Source organism: Protobothrops mucrosquamatus, unplaced genomic scaffold (assembly GCF_001527695.2).
Source record: "Protobothrops mucrosquamatus isolate PMUCROS unplaced genomic scaffold, P.Mucros_1.0 scaffold2367, whole genome shotgun sequence".
In the NCBI taxonomy this organism is placed as follows: domain Eukaryota; kingdom Metazoa; phylum Chordata; class Lepidosauria; order Squamata; family Viperidae; genus Protobothrops; species Protobothrops mucrosquamatus.
Genome location: NW_015388444.1, coordinates 142929 through 163093, shown reverse-complemented (window position 1 = coordinate 163093; position 20165 = coordinate 142929). Strand labels below are relative to the sequence as shown.

General features: G+C 36.4%; 1 pseudogene; it reads left to right on the top strand.

Moving 5' to 3' along the window:
- Positions 1–20165, top strand: part of LOC107295495 — a 52450-nt pseudogene that overhangs the window by 24309 nt on the left and 7976 nt on the right.

The following is a 20165-nucleotide window of genomic DNA, read 5'->3' as shown; positions in this document are numbered from 1 at the left end:
TTATTGTAAGTATTGTATTCTGCCTATTTTTCAATTCTAGATGACTTTCAAGTCAAACTCAAAAATAGATAAAATCAGATAAAGCTGCTTATAGTACGAACATTTAACTGGGATTCTCCTTCCCAAAGGCTTTCTGAAAAACCACAGTTATAACTAGAGTCCTTGGTGCTTTCTGAGTTTGGTTGTTTTCTTGCAAATGTTTCATTATCGGATAGAGGTGAGTCTAAAAGGAGGAGACCTTGAAAAAAATACTGTCTTTCTGTACAGCTTTAGCCTCGTGGATCTTGGAACACACTTGATCTACAACCCATAAACAGTAACAATAATTTGATCTTGATTTCACTAGGGAGCACTTTTAAAAACAGCCCATCCCACATGTGCAGATTGTTCTCGATTTACAATCATTTTTTTTTAGTGACAGAAATTAAAACAGCACTGAAAAAAGTGACTTATTGACCAGTTTTCACACTTACAGCCGTTGTAGCATCTGCATGATCATGTGATCAAAACTCAGGTGCTTGGCAACTGGGATGTACAGATTATGACAGATGCATGTCCCAGGGTCATGTGATCACATCTGTAACCTTCCCAGCTGGCTTCCAACAAGCAAAGTTGGGGAAAGCCAGGTTTGCTTAATGACTGCATGATTCATTTAACAACTGCAGTGGTTTGCTTAACAACCGTAATAAAAAAGGTCGTAAAATGGGGCAAAACTCACTTAACAATTGCCTTGCTTAACAAAAATTTGGGACTCTATTAGGGTCATAAGTTGAGGACTACCTGTATTAGAATTCTATTAGTAAATCGACTCCTTAATGGGCGTATATAAACATAATACAATTAACAGGAGAAAATGTCATAAAACAAAATTGCTATTGATTTTCTATGGGGTCCTTGGTGCTCCCTAAATTTGGTAGTTTTTTTGTAGACATTTCATTGCCAAACTAGGTAACATCATCAGTGGTAGAAGGGAGTGGGGCTTGTTCTCTGTATTTATTCTAGCAGCTTGCCCTGTCTGGGTTGGTGGGAATGTTCTTGATGGTTCCTTGATGAGGCTGTTTATTGTTTGATTGTTTGTCTGAGTTGGTCATACCTTGAGTGGGGTATTGTTTATAGCTTGATTGTTCATTTTCTGTAAACCTACTCTAATTATTCTTTTGGTTGTAGAAATGCTCAATATTTAACCTAGTGTAATTTGGCTGTCATTTATCGTGTTGGCTGATGTGCCTATTTTATAAAAGACTTTAAATACCACCAAAGCAAGACTGCTTTGCTTTGCTATTGGCAGAGGTCCCCAACCTATGGGCCGCGGTCCACTACTGGGCCGTGGCCTCTTGGCCCCCGGGTCGCGTGAGAGGCTAGCCAGTGCACACGCTCACCCTCCCTTGCGCTGCTGCTAGCCGAGCCACGGGCCTCGCACCGGTGCTAGCCAAGCCGCGAGCCTCTTGCTAGTGCTAGGCGAGCTGTGTGCCTTGCGCCGGCACTAGCTGAGCCGTGAGCCTCTCGCTAGCGCTAGCGGAGCCGTGAGTCACACACTGGCACTAGCAGCCCCATTTGCAGAGTGTGCATGCGCATGGCCCCATTCGCATGCATGCGCACGGAGCCACATTCGCGTGTGTGCGCATGCGTGCATAGAGGTGCCTGCTCCTCCTTTTCCCACCGGGCCGCCGACCCAGAAAGGTTGGCGACCCGTGTGGTATGGGATTTCTGAAATTTCTAAGACTTCACTGTTTGTCTATTGCAAATACTGTTACTGGGCGGGGGAGGGGGGATACTTTTTTTTCTCCTTTGCTTCAACAGAGCCTGATGTTACATATAATCAATGCAATTGAAACTTTTATTATAACAAAAGTTGTCTCCATAACTTGTAGGAGGTAATGCCAACATAATTAGGTGTTTTACTTAGTTGTGTTTTGTACAGTTTTTTTTTTAAGAAAACAAAAGATTAGTTTGCAAATGGTCATGCCAGGTGATGTGGTCCAAATTGGCGAGATGGTGGGTGGACTATTATCACGCAAACCATGCCCTTTTTGAATGTGCATGCAACTTCAATGCATGTACAGAAAGGGAAGGTTTATATTGTAATTCCCCATTATCATCTTGCTGATTTTGGTAAACCCCCCCCCAACCTCCCAGTGGGGAAGCTGCTGCTTGTGCCTATTTTTCTAAAGAGCCAAGAAAGAGCTATAGGGATCTGATAAAACAATCTGACTTAGCAGAGCTATTAGTGTTAGACTGATGATTCAAAACATTTCCATTTTCCATTATGCTTTTATCTCAGACATGTGGAGTAGTATATGGTATTGAAAAAGATGTTTTTCCTCAGTTCCAAGAAAGGTGACCTAATACCTAAGGCATTCTGTATGCAAAATGTTGCATGAGTCATTCGTTCTTTGTAAATAGTACTAGCTTGTACTTTGCTGCATAAATGTCAAATAATATAAACTTGTCTCTGTGCAGGCCCATAAGCACATACACACACTTTCAATTTATCATGGAAGGCTTCTTACATTCATTATTATTAAAGAATAAAATATATACATGTTTGAGGATATCTTAATAGTGGGTTGGTTTGTTCCTGTTTTGACAACTTTTAAATAGTTCTAAAGACAAGCATTTTTAAATACTAGAATTATATATTTTAGATTGCCCTAGCTATATAACATTTGGATGTGGATTTAAATAAAAGGCATTTGTCTATTTGTGCAGGGAACAAAAATAAAATGCAGGGTCCCAGCTGAAAGTAGGGACATTTTTTCCCTAATTTTTCTGCAGTTCTAAATAAGAAAGGCTAAAGTGTAGAACTCAGGTTTGGAGGAGAAATTTTAAAAGCAACAAAGTTGCTGAAAGAATAAAAAGTAATCTCAAGAAAGAAGAAAAGGCCTTGAGAAAAATGGCATAATTTGAAACAAGTATTATAGAACTAGGATAACCTTCTAGGATGTACATAGAAATGGTTATTCAAATGTGTCATAGAAACAGAACAAATAAAAAATTGCATTCTAAAGTAGATGCAAAACTTCTGAAAAACAATAGATATAATAATAAATTAATAACAACAGTATAACAACAGAAACAACTACAGAAAAAATAAATTATATCTATCCCAGGTTAGAATTTGAGAGAAAATTGATATAAGGTATATTACAGAATATATTTAACTCCATCAATGATTACTAAGATGGACAAATCCTATGTTGGAAATGCTACAATGAAGAAGAAACATTTTAGCACACATGTGGTCATGTAAAAAACCCTCTCAAAATTCATTAAAAAAAATTGAACTGAGACCAAAATATTTTTTATTAGAAATAATTCCAGAAAAGTATCACAATTTACTATGATATGTTCCGCTAGCTGCAAGAACAAATATGGCGTGACATTTGTAGAAAAGTGAAACTTTACTGATGATACAAGATTGGGAGACCAATACTGAAGAATTGCAAAACTCACGGTATATATTCATAATAGAAGCTTAACTAAACCAGGCAGAAATGGCTGCCTTACATATGACACGTTACATAGCAAGCTTAGGTATTTTTCTTAGCAAAAAAGTTAAGAAACCAATAAAGAAATAGATAAAATGATTCAAAAAGATAAAAATAACCTCATAACTCTGTTCAAAGTACAATGCCAAGAAAGTCATCTTGAGCAAGTGTTTGTCCATGGAAAAATGGCATGAGGCTGAGATTGTGGGCCCCGCTTTATCATATGCATAATGGAATAACAAAGCCAGGAAATTTGCTTGGGATCCACACAGACTAGTTTGTGGTTCCATCACTTTAGACACTGTTTAAGTATTTTTGTGTGTGATATTTATTCATTCCCAAAACTCAGCTGTTTTGAAATTTCTTGGTTAGTGTAATCTATTACTGGATTGGCAGAGGCAGCTGCGTATAATGTGTCAGATGGCAGGTAAGGGTGATTAATGCAGTAGTCAGAGAGTAGTTGCTTTAACCTCTAGAAGGGGGGCCCAAACTGATGGTCATGAGCAGATTTTTAAAGAGGGTTGCAATTTGGGAGTCTTGCACGTGTAGTCAAGCAAAGCCTTGATTGAGCTGTGTGTATTTCAACAGTAAAAACTACTACAGTTTTTTTAAAAATAGAAAAATAAAAAGAAACAGAAGATGCAGAAAAGGAAAAAAATATAAAAGAAAGAAAAGTAAGAATAGAGTAAAAAAGGAAAAAAAATACATAAAGAAGTGTCTTCCCACCTTCATCATACTTATAAAAAAGGCAGGAGGGCAAGCCTTAACTCTTTGTGTTCACAGCATTCCTTATTGTCTGTAAGGAGTAGTGAAATCCAGGTTTTCAAGTGTACAGTTTCTACAAAGGTAAATGAAATAATCATTAATCTGAATTGAGCCCTACTAGGCTTTGGGATGAGCCTTTGGAGTGATTGTGGTATGTATTTCCAAAAAAACCACATTATAATAGTTCTTCCATTGTGATTATATCTATATCTTGCTCTGCAGGTGCCTTTGGGGTTTGCAAGTAGGGTTGGCTGTGGAATATTGCTAACAAATCTGCACAGAATGATTTATTAAAGTGTAGTGTAATTTTATTTGGGACGGGGGTGGGGTGGGGTCATACAAATTGACTTACTGCTTTAGGGATCATAATGCCACAGATGTTAGGAATTCCAGTTTAGGGATTGAGGATTAAACTGAGAAGAGAATCTTGACTTAAAGCTCAAATTTTGCAGATGTTTCTTTGGGAGCATCAATAAAGTAGCACTAATTGGGATGCTCATTTATTTGGGTGGCACAATCTACCATAAACACAAATATTACCTTGAAAATATAATTATGGGCAAAAGCAAGCATATATCTGTTTAATGCATGGAAAAAGCCCATCAGACATCTCCATGAGTGCAGCCTTCACTTTCATGAAGGTTTAAATAATGTTATCAAGCAAACAGTCTTCCTCTCTGTGTATACATGCATAAATTGGCTTTAAAATGAAAAACCTTGAAATGAAATATCTGTACTAAAATACCATTAAGCCTGTCCTTGATGATGTATCTGGTAACACAACTAGGCTTTCATCATAGGCTACAGAGAATCACAGAATGATTATCCGCATCCTTTAAACTAGAGGGGATAAATACCCCTTTTGTGGTAAAGAGATCGAGAAATCGAATGACAGCAAATAGAGTTCAAGGAGACGACGCAGTATTCTTCCTTAAGAAGCATACAGGCCAGATGGAAAACACAGCAGATGGGACTCTTAGGCTAGCAGTTCATTCATTTATATTTATATAGACATGGAAATAACAGGAGCATCAGACATAATGGGATTTGTCTGTCTTTTAATTCATCTTTTTCTACACAAATACTTAATAAAGACTTTGTCACATGATGGGAATAGTTTAGAGCACAGCTTGCTAAATTTCCGAATTTCTGCCTTAAGCAGGATTTCAGATAACAGCAAAGACATTTGCCTGGAAAATTGGTACATATCTGACGTAGTATTCAGCTTGGGGCTGGACAGATCAATTGGTTGATTTAATATAAGACACTTCCTTGTATAACCTAGAGCTCTTTGGTAGATAATGCATGATGATTGTCACAAGGGCACTCAGAGAGGAAATTCTTGATTTTTTTTATACCATTTAAAATACATAAAATATATGGATAGGTACTGTATACTATTTCAGCAAGTTCTCTGCAGAGGTTCTCCTTTGATAATTTTAAATTCTTGCTAAGATCAATATTTGATCACCACACATTTAAAATTGTATGTGTTTTTAATATCTTCATTTGATTTGAAGAGCTGAAGATTATTGCAGATTGCTGAATCATTCCCTTGTTTTTAAAATCTGAAGTAACATAGATGGCATTTTTGCTCTGACAGACAGCTATGTCTCAGTTTGGTAGTTAGTCATTATTTCCAGTCTGGCTACATGTCAATAAGATATTGAGTTTTTATTTCGTGTCCTTAAAATAAGTTGTGTCCTTAAAATAAGTTGTGGTGGAAAACATCTTCCTTTATAATTAAAAAGCAAACATACTGGCATCTGGCAATAAGGCAACATAGATAGTCCCAACTTAAAACCTTTTGTTTAATGACCGAAGTTTTAGCAGCAACACTGAAAAAAAAGGAACTAATGATCATTTCTCATACTTATGGCTGCTGTAGCATCCCCATGGTCACATGATCAAAATTTGGACACTTGGCACCTTGTATGTATTTATCATGGTTACATATGATCAGCTTTTGTGAACTTCTAAGAAGCAAAGTCAATGGGGAAACCAGATTCACTTAACAACCATGTTACTAAGTTAACCATTGCAGTGATTTACTTAATAACTGTGGCAAGAAAGATTGTCTTGCTTAGCAATGGAAATTGTGGGCTCAGTTGTGGTCATAAGTTGAAGACTACAACATTAGGCTCAATTATGGGCATTTACTATCCCACTGGGTTCGCCTTTTCCTTTGGACAGATAACTCCCATATCACATTGCAAAATATTTACTGAGGTAAACCCGTGTCGCATTTAAAATCATTTCCATTAACCTAAGAGGAAAGATAGAGGGGAAGCACTTACAAAACAAATGTCATGGTTCTTTTAGCCATGTCATACTTTAATATAATTTTAATGCTAGCCTTTGACAGAAAAATGATATGCATTAGAATCAAATTATTTGCATCCAAATGCAAAGATAACTTTTTCAGATGTAAAATTTCCCTGCAAGAAAATTCCTTAGTAATGAGTGGTTGTACAATTGCTACATATCTTTACTTGAAATGCTTACTATGTCCTAACTAATTAAGGCTATGATCTAATACAGTTTATATTGTGCAAAAGAAAATCCCCTGCAAGAAATGAGGCCATTCTTCTGATTTTTTATTTTTTTTTGAATTAAGTCTATAAATTAATTGGTTTTAAATTTGAAAAGCAGCCCAATACTGTAGTTGAAATGCTGTAAAAAAACAAAACAAAAACAAGCAAACTCTATACAGGTAATTTTCCTGTATTCACATAGCTGAGTTTCAACCCATCAAGTAATGATTTTATGGATGACTGGCATGTTGACATACAGTTATTCTGCACACGGATAACCCGAATGTCAGCATGGAAATTCTATGAGGATTACTATTAGTCAAACTGTAGGGCTAGATCAGCACTTACGGCAGGGACAGCACCCATTATGCAGAACAATTTGTTTTATCTTTACATTCTTATAGCTACTTTTCTTCTAACTATATTTGTTTAAAACTCTCATAATCCTCAGATAACATGGTAGCGCAAGTTGGAGATAGCATCTAAAAAAGACCAGTCTGGAAAAGATATCTGTAAATCTATATAATTTCTACAATCTCCCTGTTTTGCTTCTGGCTTTGGTGCTGTTTTTGTGGAGATGACATTTGATAGTTTTCTAGAACTTACATTCAGCTAAATTGTTTTATACAATCGTAAAATCATTGTATATGAACCATGCCTCCATGCAAATTAAGAATAATGTTTGAATAACCTTGAACAGATTTATTCAGCAGTAAGCCACAAAGCTGAGTGGACTTATTCTTCAAGTGTGTTCAAGGTTCTTCACTGATTCTGTGTATCTTACATTTCAATGTTGTGGTACCATTTTGGATTCAGTGGTGTTTGGAGCATCCTTTGTTAAGGTAAAGAGTACTCTGCTTGCTTTTCAAAGCCTTTAATCATCCTTATTCTTATCAGGGCACCATTGTAATAGTTTTAGACCCAAACGACCCCTCCAGAATTCCACCCTGGAGATGGCAGAGATATTTTCAATTATATTTCCCATGTGCTATAGCCTCAAAATATCTTACACGTGTTCCAGAGTTTGTGAGGTTTATCACAGCAGTTCTTAATAACTGCTACTACTATCTATCTCAGGGTTGTTTGCTAGCACCAATTTCTCATTGCTGTTAGAAGCTAGTTCTAAAAAGATTTAAAGGTTTCCCCTCTCCAAGGGATCCTGTGTTGTCTGAAAGATGCTTCTGTCATCATGTGGCCAGCATGAAAATACGGAACACAGTAATGCAGGATTATAGAGGCTGGTTCTATAATCCTGACATAAAAGAGGTGTTTTTTTTTACAGTGATAGTATGAATGATTTTAAGGATACTGTTCCTAAGAACATTTTTTCAATATAATTGTTCTATCACATAATTAAAGATAGCAGGATATCGCTGTATAAGGTACAATCTTTTATGTTTTTTTCAGAAATAAGTATTTTGGATTGGGCAAGATTGCATCTTTAGCAATTTAAACATAACTTATCTACTGTGTTCTGATTATTTTCTTTACAGCTCATTATAATCCTTCCTAGTTGTAAAGTGATAATGTTGACAATTATGAGTAAGAAGTTAACAGCTAGCTTTAAGATCAGATTAAGTTATAGTGGTTAAAGTTATAGTGATCTTAATCTTTGTCATTTGGATGATGGGTTGGACAAGTGAGAATATACAAACTAGCAAGAACCAGTTTAGTCTAGTAGTTTAAGGTACTGGATTAGAAGTCAGGAGATTATGAGTTTATTTCTGCTTTAAGCATAGGAGGCAGCTGGGTGCCTTGAGGCTAGTCTCTCCCCAGCCTAGAAAAAAGTCCTGGCAAGCTACAAAGATGTTCCCAAGAAAACTGGAGGGATTTAGGCCTAAAATTACTAGGAATCAGAGGTGATTTGATGGACCATAGCAATATATTTATTTATTTATTATTTCAATTTATATCCCGCCCTTCTCCCGAAGGACTCAGGGCGGCTCACAACATTATTAAAACAAAGAAAGACCCACACACCCCACCGAATAAAACCAAATTAAAACCAAAATTTTTATGTTGTGATAATTAAAATTTCTAAAAAACCCAGTTTAAAAATCCTCCCTAGGCCAGGCCCGCTTGNACTCTAATTATTCTTTTGGTTGTAGAAATGCTCAATATTTAACCTAGTGTAATTTGGCTGTCATTTATCGTGTTGGCTGATGTGCCTATTTTATAAAAGACTTTAAATACCACCAAAGCAAGACTGCTTTGCTTTGCTATTGGCAGAGGTCCCCAACCTATGGGCCGCGGTCCACTACTGGGCCGTGGCCTCTTGGCCCTCGGGTCGCGTGAGAGGCTAGCCAGTGCACACGCTCACCCTCCCTTGCGCTGCCGCTAGCCGAGCCACGGGCCTCGCACCGGTGCTAGCCAAGCCGCGAGCCTCTTGCTAGTGCTAGGTGAGCTGTGTGCCTTGCGCCGGCACTAGCTGAGCTGTGAGCCTCTCGGTAGCGCTAGCGGAGCCGTGAGCCACACACTGGCACTAGCAGCCCCATTTGCAGAATGTGTATGCTCACGGCCCCATTCGCGTGCATGCGCACGGAGCCACATTCGCGTGTGTGCGCATGTGTGCATAGAGGTGCCTGCTCCTCCTTTTCCCACTAGGCCGCCAACCCAGAAAGGTTGGCGACCCCTATGGTATGGGATTTCTGAAATTTCTAAGACTTCACTGTTTGTCTATTGAAAATACTGTTACTGGGCAGGGGAGGGGGGATACTTTTTTTTCTCCTTTGCTTCAACAGAGCCTGATGTTATATGTAATCAATACAATTGAAACTTTTATTATAACAAAAGTTGTCTCCATAACTTGTAGGAGGTAATGCCAACATAATTAGGTGTTTTACTTAGTTGTGTTTTGTATAGTTTTTTTTTTAAGAAAACAAAAGATTAGTTTGCAAATGGTCATGCCAGGTGATGTGGTCCAAATTGGCAAGATGGTGGATGGACTATTACCACACAAACCATGCCCTTTTTGAATGTGCATGCAACTTCAATGCATGTACAGAAAGGGAAGGTTTATATTGTAATTCCCCATTATCATCTTGCTGATTTTGGTAAACCCCCCCCCAACCTCCCAGTGGGGAAGCTGCTGCTTGTGCCTATTTTTCTAAAGAGCCAAGAAAGAGCTATAGGGATCTGATAAAACAATCTGACTTAGCAGTGCTATTAGTGTTAGACTGATGATTCAAAACATTTCCATTTTCCATTATGCTTTTATCTCAGACATATGGAGTAGTATATGGTATTGAAAAAGATGTTTTTCCTCAGTTCCAAGAAAGGTGACCTAATACCTAAGGCATTCTGTATGCAAAATGTTGCATGAGTCATTCCTTCTTTGTAAATAGTACTAGCTTGTACTTTGCTGCATAAATGTCAAATAATATAAACTTGTCTCTGTGCAGGCCCATAAGCACATACACACACTTTCAATTTATCATGGAAGGCTTCTTACATTCATTATTATTAAAGAATAAAATATATACATGTTTGAGGATTTCTTAATAGTGGATTGGTTTGTTCCTGTTTTGACAACTTTTAAATAGTTCTACAGACAAGCATTTTTAAATACTAGAATTATATATTTTAGATTGCCTTAGCTATATAACATTTGGATGTGGATTTAAATAAAAGGCATTTGTCTATTTGTGCAGGGAACAAAAATAAAATGCAGGCTCCCAACTGAAAGTAGGGACAACATTTTTTCCCTAATTTTTCTGCAGTTCTAAATAAGAAAGGCTAAAGTGCAGAACTCAGGTTTGGAGGAGAAAATTTAAAAGCAACAAAGTTGCTGAAAGAATAAAAAGTAATCTCAAGAAAGAAGAAAAGGCCTTGAGAAAAATGGCATAATTTGAAACAAGTATTATAGAACTAGGATAACCTTCTAGGATGTACATAGAAATGGTTATTCAAATGTGTCATAGAAACACAACAAATAAAAAATTGCATTCTAAAGTAGATGCAAAACTTCTGAAAAACAATAGATATAATAATAAATTAATAACAACAGTATAACAACAGAAACAACTACAGAAAAAATAAATTATATCTATCCCAGGTTAGAATTTGAGAGAAAATTGGTATAAGGTATATTACAGAATATATTTAACTCCATCAATGATTACTAAGATGGACAAATCCTATGTTGGAAATGCTACAATGAAGAAGAAACATTTTAGCACACATGTGGTCATGTTAAAAACCCTCTCAAAAGTGCTGAATCAAAAATTCATTAAAAAATTTTTTGAAATGAGACTAAAATATTTTTATTAGAAATAATTCCAGAAAAGTATCACAATTTACTATGATATGTTCTGCTAGCTGCAAGAACAAATATGGCGTGACATTTGTAGAAAAGTGAAACTTTACTGATGATACAAGATTGGGAGACCAATACTGAAGAATTGCAAAACTCACGGTATATATTCATAATAGAATTTTAACTAAACCAGGCAGAAATGGCTGCCTTACATATGACACATTACATAGCAAGCTCAGGTACTTTTTTTAGCAAAAAAGTTAAGAAACCAATAATAAATAGATAAAATGATTCAAAAAGATAAAAATAACCTCAGTGTTTTCTGTTCAAAGTACAATGCCAAGAAAGTCATCTTGAGCAAGTGTTTGTCCATGGAAAAATGGCATGAGGCTGAGATTGTGGGCCCACTTTATCATATGCATAATGGAATAACAAAGCCAGGAAATTTTCAAGATTTGCTTGGGATCCACACAGACTAGTTTGTGGTTCCATCACTTTAGACACTGTTTAAGTATTTTTTGTGTGATATTTATTCATTCCCAAAACTCAGCTGTTTTGAAATTTCTTGGTTAGTGTAATCTATTACTGGATTGGCAGAGGCAGCTCCGTATAATGTGTCAAATGGCAGGTAAGGGTGATTAATGCAGTAGTCAGAGAGTAGTTGCTGTAACCTCTTGAAGGGGGGGCCCAAACTGATGGTCATGAGCAGATTTTTAAAGAGGGTTGCAATTTGGGAGTCTTGCACGTGTAGTCAAGCAAAGCCTTGATTGAGCTGTGTGTATTTCAACAGTAAAAACTACTACAATTTTTTTAAAAAATAGAAAAATAAAAAGAAACAGAAGATGCAGAAAAGGAAAAAAATATAAAAGAAAGAAAAGTAAGAATAGAGTAAAAAAGGAAAAAAAATACATAAAGAAGTGTCTTCCCACCTTCATCATACTTATAAAAAAGGCAGGAGGGCAAGCCTTAACTCTTTGTGTTCACAGCATTCCTTAGTGTCTGTAAGGAGTAGTGAAATCCAGGTTTTCAAGTGTACAGTTTCTACAAAGGTAACTGAAATAATCATTAGTCTGAAGTGAGCCCTACTAGGCTTTGGGATGAGCCTTTGGAGTGATTGTGGTATGTATTTCCAAAAAACCCCCACATTATAATAGTTCTTCCATTGTGATTATATCTATATCTTGCTCTGCATGTGCCTTTGGGGTTTGCAAGTAGGGTTGGCTGTGGAATATTGCTAACAAATCTGCACAGAGTGATTTATTAAAGTGTAATTTTATTTGGGACGGGGTCATACAAATTGACTTACTGCTTTAGGGATCATAATACCACAGATGTTAGGAATTCCAGTTTAGGGATTGAGGATTAAACTGAGAAGAGAATCTTGACTTAAAGCTCAAATTTTGCAGATGTTTCTTTGGGAGCATCAATAAAGTAGCACTAATTGGGATGCTCATTTATTTGGGTGGCACAATCTATCATAAACACAAATATTACCTTGAAAATATAATTATGGGCAAAAGCAAGCATGTATCTGTTTAATGCATGGAAAAAGCCCATCAGACATCTCCATGCGTGCAGCCTTCACTTTCATGAAGGTTTGAATAATGTTATCAAGCAAACAGTCTTCCTCTCTGTGTATACATGCATAAATTGGCTTTAAAATGAAAAACCTTGAAATGAAATAGCTGTACTAAAATACCATTAAGCCTGTCCTTGATGATGTATCTGGTAACACAACTAGGCTTTCATCATAGGCTACAGAGAATCACAGAATGATTATCCGCATCCTTAAACTAGAGGGGATAAATACCCCTTTTGTGGTAAAGAGATTGAGAAATCGAATGACAGCAAATAGAGTTCAAGGAGACGACGCAGTATTCTTCCTTAAGAAGCATACAGGCCAGGTGGAAAACACAGCAGATGGGATAAGACTCTTAGGCTAGCAGTTTATTCATTTATATTTATATAGACATGGAAATAAACAACAGGAGCATCAGACATAATGGGATTTGTCTGTCTTTTAATTCATCTTTTTCTACACAAATACTTAATAAAGACTTTGTCACATGATGGGAATAGTTTAGAGCACAGCTTGCTAAATTTCCAAATTTCTGCCTTAAGCAGGATTTCAGATAAGAGCAAAGACATTTGCCTGGAAAATTGGTACATATCTGACGTATTCAGCTTGGGGCTGGACAGATCAATTGGTTGATTTAATATAAGACACTTCCTTGTATAACCTAGAGCTCTTTGGTAGATAATGCATGATGATTGTCACAAGGGCACTCAGAGAGGAAATTCTTGATTTTTTTTATACCATTTAAAATACATAAAATATATGGATAGGTACTGTATACTATTTCAGCAAGTTCTCTGCAGAGGTTCTCCTTTAATAATTTTAAATTCTCGCTAAGATCAATATTTGATCACCACACATTTAAAATTGTATGTGTTTTTAATATATTCATTTGATTTGAAGAGCTGCAGATTATTGCAGATTGCTGAATCATTCCCTTGTTTTTAAAATCTGAAGTAACATAGATGGGATTTTTGCTCTGACAGACAGCTATGTCTCAGTTTGGTAGTTAGTCATTATTTCCAGTCTGGCTACATGTCAATAAGATATTGAGTTTTTATTTCGTGCAGCCTTGATGATGTGTCCTTAAAATAAGTTCTGGTGGAAAACATCTTCCTTTATAATTAAAAAGCAAACATACTGGCATCTGGCAATAAGGCAACATAGATAGTCCCAACTTAAAACCTTTTGTTTAATGACCGAAGTTTTAGCAGCAGCACTGAAAAAAAAGGAACTAATGATCATTTCTCATACTTATGGCTGCTGTAGCATCCCCATGGTTACATGATCAAAATTTGACACTTGGCACCTTGTATGTATTTATCATGGTTACATATGATCAGCTTTTGTGAACTTCTAAGAAGCAAAGTCAATGGGGAAACCAGATTCACTTAACAACCATGTTACTAAGTTAACCATTGCAGTGATTTACTTAATAACTGTGGCAAGAAAGATTGTCTTGCTTAGCAATGGAAATTGTGGGCTCAGTTGTGGTCATAAGTTGAAGACTACAACATTAGGCTCAATTATGGGCATTTACTATCCCACTGGGTTCGCCTTTTCCTTTGAACAGATAACTCCCATATCACATTGCAAAATATTTACTGAGGTAAACCCGTGTCGCATTTAAAATCATTTCCATTAACCTAAGAGGAAAGATAGAGGGGAAGCACTTACAAAACAAATGTCATGGTTCTTTTAGCCATGTCATACTTTAATATAATTTTAATGCTAGCCTTTGACAGAAAAAGGATATGCATTAGAATCAAATGATTTGCATCCAAATGCAAAGATAACTTTTTCAGATGTAAAATTTCCCTGCAAGAAAATTCCTTAGTAATGAGTGGTTGTACAATTGCTACATATCTTTACTTGAAATGCTTACTATGTCCTAACTAATTAAGGCTATGATCTAATACAGTTTATATTGTGCAAAAGAAAATCCCCTGCAAGAAATGAGGCCATTCTTCTGATTTTTTTTTCCTTTTTTGAATTAAGTCTATAAATTAATTGGTTTTAAATTTGAAAAGCAGCCCAATACTGTAGTTGAAATGCTGTAAAAAAACAAAACAAAAACAAGCAAATTCTATACAGGTAATTTTCCTGTATTCACATAGCTGAGTTTCAACCCATCAAGTAATGATTTTATGGATGACTGGCATGTTGACATACAGTTATTCTGCACACGGAAAACCCGAATGTCAGCATGGAAATTCTATGAGGATTACTATTAGTCAAACTGTAGGGCTAGATCAGCACTTACGGCAGGGACAGCAGCCATTATGCAGAACAATTTGTTTTATCTTTACATTCTTATAGCTACTTTTCTTCTAACTATATTTGTTTAAAACTCTCATAATCCTCAGATAACATGGTAGCGCAAGTTGGAGATAGCATCTAAAAAAGACCAGTCTGGAAAAGATATCTGTAAATCTATATAATTTCTACAATCTCCCTGTTTTGCTTCTGGCTTTGGTGCTGTTTTTGTGGAGATGACATTTGATAGTTTTCTAGAACTTACATTCAGCTAAATTGTTTTATACAATCGTAAAATCATTGTATATGAACCATGCCTCCATGCAAATTAAGAATAATGTTTGAATAACCTTGAACAGATTTATTCAGCAGTAAGCCACAAAGAGCTGAGTGGACTTATTCTTCAAGTGTGTTCAAGGTTCTTCACTGATTCTGTGTATCTTACATTTCAATGTTGTGGTACCATTTTGGATTCAGTGGTGTTTGGAGCATCCTTTGTTAAGGTAAAGAGTACTCTGCTTGCTTTTCAAAGCCTTTAATCATCCTTATTCTTATCAGGGCACCATTGTAATAGTTTTAGACCCAAACAACCCCTCCAGAATTCCACCCTGGAGATGGCAGAGATATTTTCAAGTATATTTCCCATGTGCTATAGCCTCAAAATATCTTACACGTGTTCCAGAGTTTGTGAGGTTTATCACAGCAGTTCTTAATAACTGCTACTACTATCTATCTCAGGGTTGTTTGCTAGCACCAATTTCTCATTGCTGTTAGAAGCTAGTTCTAAAAAGATTTAAAGGTTTCCCCTCTCCAAGGGATCCTGTGTTGTCTGAAAGATGCTTCTGTCATCATGTGGCCAGCATGAAAATACGGAACACAGTAATGCAGGATTATAGAGGCTGGTTCTATAATCCTGACATAAAAGAGGTTTTTTTTTTACAGTGATAGTATGAATGATTTTAAGGATACTGTTCCTAAGAACATTTTTTCAATATAATTGTTCTATCACATAATTAAAGATAGCAGGATATCGCTGTATAAGGTACAATCTTTTATGTTTTTTTCAGAAATAAGTATTTTGGATTGGGCAAGATTGCATCTTTAGCAATTTAAACATAACTTTTCTACTGTGTTCTGATTATTTTCTTTACGGCTCATTATAATCCTTCCTAGTTGTAAAGTGATAATGTTGACAATTATGAGTAAGAAGTTAACAGCTAGCTTTAAGATCAGATTAAGTTATAGTGGTTAAAGTTATAGTGATCTTAATCTTTGTCATTTGGATGATGGGTTGGACAAGTGAGAATATACAAACTAGCAAGAACCAGTTTAGTCTAGTAGTTTAAGGTACTGGATTAGAAGTCAGGAGATTATGAGTTTATTTCTGCTTTAAGCATAGGAGGCAGCTGGGTGCCTTGGGGCTAGTCTCTCCCCAGCCTAGAAAAAAGTCCTGGCAAGCTACAAAGATGTTCCCAAGAAAACTGGAGGGATTTAGGCCTAAAGTTACTAGGAATCAGAGGTGATTTGATGGACCATAGCAATATAGGTTATGTCTATTTTTCATATTATGTATTGAGCATAATTCTTTGCCACTTTTTTAAAAAAAACATTTATCTACATACTTGTTTGTTTACTTTACATAATTTATCTGCTATCTCCCAGTCAAATTCCTTGTTTGGTGTGCTTCTTTAAGTACATGGAGTGTTTCTCAACTCAACATATGTTTTTGTGACATAAATAAGAAAGCTCAAACTATTTTATTCAGCGTAGAATGGCTGCATCAGCTTTAAATTTTTGAAGAGCAATCTAGTTTGATATACTCCTATTTTCAGTAGTGACTTTGCATGCTTTTAAATTGTAAAGGCCTAGAAGAAGTTTACAGCAGCTTGAATTCCACTTGGCAATGCTCCCCATTTCCCATCTCATTTAGAGTAACTCAAATCTCTGCTACATAGAAATATTAATATGGAATGAGAGGGCCCCAAGTTGATATGATGTGTGTGTGTGTGCACACACATCCACAGGCTTGTGTGTGTTGCTATTTGAAAAATACTGATTTCAGTTATGCATGCAAGTATAGTCTTTCCAAGTAAAGCATTTTGGAACAAAGTGATTAAAAAAAAAATAACAAAGGGTAGATAACTCCATCAGGGGTACTGATACTGATACAGTTTCAAAGGACTTTAATTTTGACTGAATTGTGTCTACTCTTTTTAATATGTTCATTTACTTGATTTACAGTATATTTAATCTTTGTGCTGAAGCCATAAACATAATTAAAATACAGGATAAAAATGCAACTTAAAATATAAAATTAATACTAAGTTGTAGAGTTGCACAAAGTATTTTAAATTAACAACTGAATACTTGATATAATAGATGTAGCCTAGGTCTTCTCTAAGGGCAGAGTGAATGTGGTTTAAATTCAGTTCATGAGAGAATACATTCCACAGCTTGGAAGTAATAAATTTAAGTTCCTCTGCTGGATGCCATTTAAATGAATCTTCTTCAAAAAGGCCTCTTCTGAAGCTCTTATGCTTCGGTTATGGTGAATTATTTACAGTGCCAATTAGATGAAGGAATCTAGTCTTCTGATTTCTCTTTTAGCATTTTTTAGTATGGAGAACCATGATAAATCTTCTGTACTGTCTGGGAGATTTGTGCATTGGGACCAAGATTTAGCAGTGATTTTGATTGAATTCTTGCATTCTGTTTAAAAGATTCACTTGGGTTTTGAATGAATTAGCTCAGTCTTTTCTTATTTATAGGAGAAAAAATTGAGGACGAGACTTACAGGAACACTTAATAATAATGTTGCTAATATTTCAATGCAGATTGAATTCTGCACATAGAACCACTAGATGTATTTGATAGAATATGCATTTTGCACAGAATACAAGAACCAGTAGACCTAATACAATTTAATGATAATCTTTTAACAGGGTTTTAGAGCAAGTCCACGCCATGTTAGAAGGCGTGTAGTCCCTCGATTTGAAGAAATACAGCCCCTAGTAGAAGCACGTCAAGTGAGTGAACAAGAAACATCAGTTAAGAAAAGAAAAATCAAGAAGACTAGCAGGGTCCAGCCGGAATTCTACCACTCGGTTCAAGTCACACCTACTCGAAAACCAGTAAGTAATTTTCCCCCCTCTCCGTTCAGTGAATTATGGCAGCCTTTCCCCAACTGTGTTTTTCCTGATGTATTAATCTTCAGTTTGTAGAGTTCCCAGCCACCATGGGCTTTGGTAGATGCATGGTCCCCATTGTTGTGCACCAGATTGGAAAAACATTGATTTATAAAATCAAACATATTATAAAGGACATCTACTCTGAATTGGATGACAAGTTTCAAGCAATGCAAGATAAGTTAAGAGTCAGTAGTTTGCTCTGTAACTTCTAAGTGGAACCTACAAACTCTCTACATCATTACTTTGGAACGCACACTGCATTGACCTTCGTATGCCAGTCCTGGATCTTCTTCTAGCCATAGTACTGTCCTCCTTATTTATCAAGGCCTCTGCCTCAGACACACTGCCTTTTATGGCTTGTTTCCTTAGCAGCAAGCCGTGGGAGTTGATCCCTGTTAAAGAACGTGGCAGATACCAAAACAACTACAGAAAGATTGTGATACAGAACTAGCATTTAGCAACCAGGCTTCCTATAGAAGGCTGTACTGCTCCCAGAACACGGTTTCCTACTAGGAGGTATCTTTTAATGTTGAAGCCATATTATATGCTGCCACCGTGAGCGTGGTCAGTCACAAAATATCAGCTTACTAGGAAGCAAACTGGCGGGGAGCTTCTCCAATGCCCCACTAGAGAGGTCCTGAAATACAGATAGTCCTTGATTTACAATCACAACCTGAGCCCAAAATTTTCGTTGCTAAGACAGTTGTTAAGTGAGTTTTGCCCCATTTTATGACCTTTCCCGCCACAGTTGTTGCCACAGTTCAGTTGGTTATACAGTTGTTAAGTGAATCTGGTTTCCCCATTGACTTTCCTTGTCGGAAGGTTTCAAAAGGTGATCACAGGGTCTCGGGACACTGCAAATGTCCTAAACACATTCCTGTTACCAAAGGTCTGAATTTTGATCATGTGACCATGGGGATGTTGCAAAGGTCATAAGTGTGAAAAATGGTCAGCTGCTTTTTTCAGTGCCATTTTAACTTTGAACGGTCACTAAATGAATAGTTGTAAGTTGAGGGCTTCCTGTACTTCATGTTCCTTCTGCTCTTTTTTTCCCTGTATGAGCAGAGCATTGGCTACTGTTTCCTGTCACTTTTCTTTTTAAAGTAAAATTGCAGGGAGCAAGGAATTTCCAAGGAATAAATATTATGACATTTGTCAGATTGTTTTGTTCCCATTTATTTAACCAAAAAAAAAATATCTGAAAAATTAAAATCAGATCAGGCCTATTGGCATCTACAAGTGCCAAGTCAAGAACCCTGCCATTTATATGTTCATTAGGAAACAGCAGAGTGAGATATTTGGCCTTTACAGCTAGGAGACATTTCAGACTCCTCTTGGAGCTGAGGAATTTCAGATCCAGGAAGGCTTCATCCACATGGACCTGTTTTCTTCCATCATTGCCATCTTTTGCAACATCTCGCTTCAATATGTATGCAGTGGCTTACAGGTGGTGCTACTTCAATCCATTCTATCACATTTTGATAGCTTTTTGAACACCTCCATTTTTATTACTGAACATAAAATTTATGATGATGCCAAGCAAGACTAAGCCAAAGATAATGAGTAGGAGATAAGTTCCAGATTTCAGAATATACTTCATGTGCAAGACTAAGACTTAGGTTGCTGCACAAGAGAATGTAGCACCATACCAGAATATGTAGCCTCTTCGCTGAAAATCATTCAGAAGACTAAACACATATTGAATACTATTATTTCTGGCTTTGAATATTTGGAGAAAATGTACAATTTGCAGTAGTATGTTCATTGCTAAAGAGACAGAGATTCACATTCTGGACATCTTTATGTTCCTCTCCTATCAATCAAAGGAACAGTCTCTTCAATTCACACAGGGGCCACTTGTTAACTGGCTGAGAATCTCTCGCCTTATCAGATTGGGAAATAAAATACGTAGCTACCAAAGCTGAAAACAATCCAATTGCTGTATCCTAACCACTTTTCCCTTTCAATAAATCTTGTTTAAAAAGCCTCTGGGAGAAGCTTGATTTTGGATTGTGAAGATCTTGACAGAATAAAATATCTGAAAATACAGAAATAAGGCTTTCTCAAGGTCTTATTTTAATGCTTTCCCTTCAACCATTTGGA